The following is a 4,121-nucleotide window of genomic DNA, read 5'->3' on the forward strand; positions in this document are numbered from 1 at the left end:
ACATACTGACCAAGGACAGTGCATTACACCATGATTAAAGAAAGAATTGGGCCAACGTCTCAAATCCTAACTACTTCTATATTGTACTTCTCTGGAGATCTGTGTTCATTTTCCAGTGGATGCTTATTGGATTTTCAATTCCATCACAGGTATATGATGGAATAAGGTTGTAACCACTGAAACCTAGCGTGCATTTCCATATAATTATGACTTTCATTCTAAGCTAGTCTGGGAAGTCCCTGGTGGTCCAGTGGTTAGGACTCTGCTCTTTCACTGCCGAGGGCCCAGGTTCAATCCCTGATTGGGGAACTAAGATCCCACAAGCTGGACTTCACAGTCAAAACAAAGAAAAGAAAACATCCTAAGCTAGCCAGAGGTACAGATCACTTGTGCATGGGAAATCCTGCTCATTGAATTACTTTATTTCTTTGAAAAGCATTCATTTCCTATGAGTTAATCATTTTTCATATGACCCAAACTATCTACTCTTTTTTCGAAAACATGACCCCTTCCCCATCACTGTTATATTACAATTTACACACGATTTCTCTTGAGGGTACAATATAATCTAATTTTCTTTATTATTCAGTTTGGATCCTGTTAAGTGAGACAGACATTCACTGATAAGAAGGAGCATTTAAATTTTGGCAAATAAGTTCATTTGTATTCTGAAAACTCTGCACCCCTCATATTTAATAAACTTTCCATTACAGAACATCACTTCCCTGGTGGCTCAGACGGTAAAGCATCTGTCTACAATGTGGGAGACTTGGGGTCGATCCCTGGGTCGGGAAGATCCCCTGGAGAAGGAAATGGCAACCCACTCCAGTACTATTGCCTGGAAAATCCCATGGATGGAGGAGCCTGGTAGGCTACAGTCCACGGGGTCGCAAAGAGTCAGACACGACTGAGTGACTTCTTCTTCTTTCCATTGCAGAGTAAAGGAACGCTGCAAAAGTCAAACAAATTTGCAATGGGGCCACTAAGAGCACGTTCAACTCTGATTCAGAGATGTTTCCGTTTATCTGTTCTCTGTCAATCATGAAATAAGAAAGATGAAAAATACAATTATGTACGAGGAGACAGAACTCCTAATTCTTTCATCCTAATTGAAGCAAAAGAATTTTAATTGCTTGAAAAACACAAGATTTTTGTTTCCTCTCAAGAAGGACAGAGAAAACAAATGTAAATTGCCTTAGCATCAATGGCTTGGAGCTACAAGACTTCAGACTAGGCAAATGAGAGGTAGTCCATCATTTGCATTTTTTCTTCACAATGGCCAGTATCCAGATATTTGGAAATATGAGATGTTTGACAAAATATTCCTTTTTCTGCTACAGCTCCTCCAGCATGTAAGAAAAAAAAAATGTTCCCTTTTCATTAGAATGTTTAGAGTCACATAGGTTTACTGATACCACTTCCACTCAGTGACAGAAACACTGCACTACAAAATTTGAATATGCTGCCAATTATTCCAGGGTCGATTTTCCATTGATGTGAGTTGTCATGCCCTTTGTTTCTCTCCTAAGTCCTTTTAGTCATCTGATCTTTAGTATATTTACAGGAGGGACAGTAAGAACAAGGAGAAGAGATGAAGTATTTGTCAATCCATTTAGTAATACAGTAGAGCTGCAAAAAACTGAAAGCGATAGAGAAAATTATGCTCTTGGCCACAGAGAGGTATAAGCATTAACTAGAGGTGTCAGTACAATCCTCGACCTCAAATGGGAAGAAAAATTGAGTCAAGAGTAATTAATTCAAGCATTTAAGCCAGACATTGAACCCCTTAAAACTATTTCCCAGGATAAAAATCTAAAAAAAAAAAAGTTTATGTCAGCAATTCTGAATGTGAAATTCCATTGATTTATTTTTTCTATATCTATATTTAGAGATATCTTTCAAACAGAGTTGCTAATGTTGGAAGAAACAAAGATGAAGAAAAGTTACTTATATAGGATTCACAATGAGGCAAGAATCTATAACAAAATCTTTTGGTCTGATTAGTGTTTTCCCTTTCCTTTTTAAAGAGGCCACCAGTCATAGTGAATATATGAAACACAATATACATGAAAAATGTCTGTCTATTGAGAGGGTTGTTTTGCTTTTTTTTAATTTTAGGAGCTAGTTAAGAGTCTCCTCACCTGAGCAAAGATGTGTTGCAGAGAATGGGGTAGACAGTGACAGGACTGTATAGAAGATTATCTCAGATTTATCCCAAGAAGTAAAAAATCATCTCTTTATTTTATCTGGACATAGATCTTTTAGTGGTAACCCTGAGACTAGAGAATTACCTGGATGTGTGTTCCAAAATTGCTTGGGCAGAATGGGGACTCTGCCTGTAGCTGTTTACCCACCAGCACACTCCCCTGGGACATCTTCCAAAGGAAAGCCAGCAGATGAAAGGAAGGAGGATTTTGTCTCCTCTCCTGTGAAAGCTTCTGGAGTGTGGGAAGATGTCAGGTTCACCCTGTATCTCCAAACTTAGCTCATACCCAGCACCAAGTGTGTGGTATGTGCTCCATAGAGATGTGATGAAGGAAAGGATAGGGAGGAAGGCAGCAAGAGAAGAGAGGATGAAAAGGGGGATAAAGCCTCTATGAGTTCTACAGGATATGCTTCTAGAGCCTTCTCAGTTCCAAAGGGGAGAGACAGACTCACCATGTACTACAAGGTTGATAAACACCCCTCCAAAAAAAATAACAAACGACAATTGCAGAGCTATTTGACCTAACAACTTATGAACAGTTGGATTAGAAACTAGCTAGTTGTCCTGTAGTCTGGGGCTTGATGCTAACGTGTTCAAAGCTGGAAGGGATCTTGAAGTCATTCAAGACAGCTCCAGGTAGACTGTAGTATGTAACTTGACCATGGTTACATAGCTTGTCAGTATTGGAATAAAGACTAAAACCTGGGTCTCAAAGTTTCCAGCCCAGCATGTCTCACACTGCAGGTTTCCTGTGTAAGGCAGAAGCAATAGCTGGTTTTATCCCTTCATATTTCCTGACCCAAGTCACTTAATATCTTCCCTTCCAGAAGTCCTACTAACCTTAACCCTTTCACTTAATACCATGGGACTTTAGCTTGCTAGGGAAACAGTTTGCAGTGGTTCACATAGCATTTATAGAATGCAGACTTAGAACTCTTATAAAAGCTTGCTCACTAGGCATGATTAAGGCAACAGAAAATCCTCTATTAACCGGAACCCTGGACTTGAGAATACTTTTGCGCCCATTTGTTTTCCATAGCCACTGCTCTTCACACTTAAGAGAAGCTAGAATGTAAGTTCCATGAGGGTAGGAATCACGCATATCTTGGTCCTAAGTCTCCACAGTGTCCAGTAGATACTTAACTATCTTTTAAATTATTAAACATGACCACAAGTTCTATATTTCATTATTCCAAGAACATTTCTTGATGTCCTCATTTGCAAATAACTGACAATATCACCCTTCAGTGAAATGCTTTTGAAAATCTCAACTCCACTTGGTCTCCATCTAATTAATTGAACACGGGATCTGATCACCCAACCCACAAGAATTCAAGCTCCATTTGTCCTGATCTGCTCTGTTAATTAACAACCCTCACTCTGAGTGAGTGAAGACACACTAAGGGCTAATATTCTAGAACTGGAAGAGAAACTATCAATGACTGTATCTTCATTTCCAAGCCCTAGAGTTCAGAACAGAGATGAGCAGGCTAATAAATTGGTGTGTTTTTCAAACCACTATTTGTAGGATCTTTATTGTAGGACAGACTGAGTTCTGTGTGAGGAAGAATTGAGCAGGACCACTGCCCTCCATGGGCAAACAATCCAGCTGGGGCACCCAATTTACATATCTCAGTAGGAAAAACAGGAGCCCTGCAGTAAACCATCCCTCTGTTCCTCTATTCTGATTATTCCTGAGGAACTTAACAAACCATTTCTTCCAGCCCCAGAGTGCTCCCTAAAAGAAGTGCTGGTATATTTTCCTGGTTATATAAGCACACTGTGACCATTTTAGTATCCTTATAGGTTAGTTTTCCAAGCAGCCATCCAGCTGGTCCATCCTTAATCTGACCCTGACGGCAGCCATCACTTGAAACGAAGAAGGCAATCTAGTTAGAAACTGCAGTTGAAGTTC

At 39.7% G+C, this 4,121-nt stretch overlaps 1 non-coding gene across 1 annotated transcript; it reads left to right on the top strand.

The window, feature by feature from the left end:
* Nucleotides 1-236: 236 nt before the first annotated feature.
* TRNAE-UUC (transfer RNA glutamic acid (anticodon UUC)) lies at nt 237-309 on the top strand. The gene has a single exon. It is a non-coding gene; the product is annotated as a tRNA-Glu (tRNA).
* Nucleotides 310-4,121: the final 3,812 nt, after the last annotated feature.

This window comes from Ovis canadensis, chromosome 4 (assembly GCF_042477335.2).
Source record: "Ovis canadensis isolate MfBH-ARS-UI-01 breed Bighorn chromosome 4, ARS-UI_OviCan_v2, whole genome shotgun sequence".
Classification (NCBI taxonomy): domain Eukaryota; kingdom Metazoa; phylum Chordata; class Mammalia; order Artiodactyla; family Bovidae; genus Ovis; species Ovis canadensis.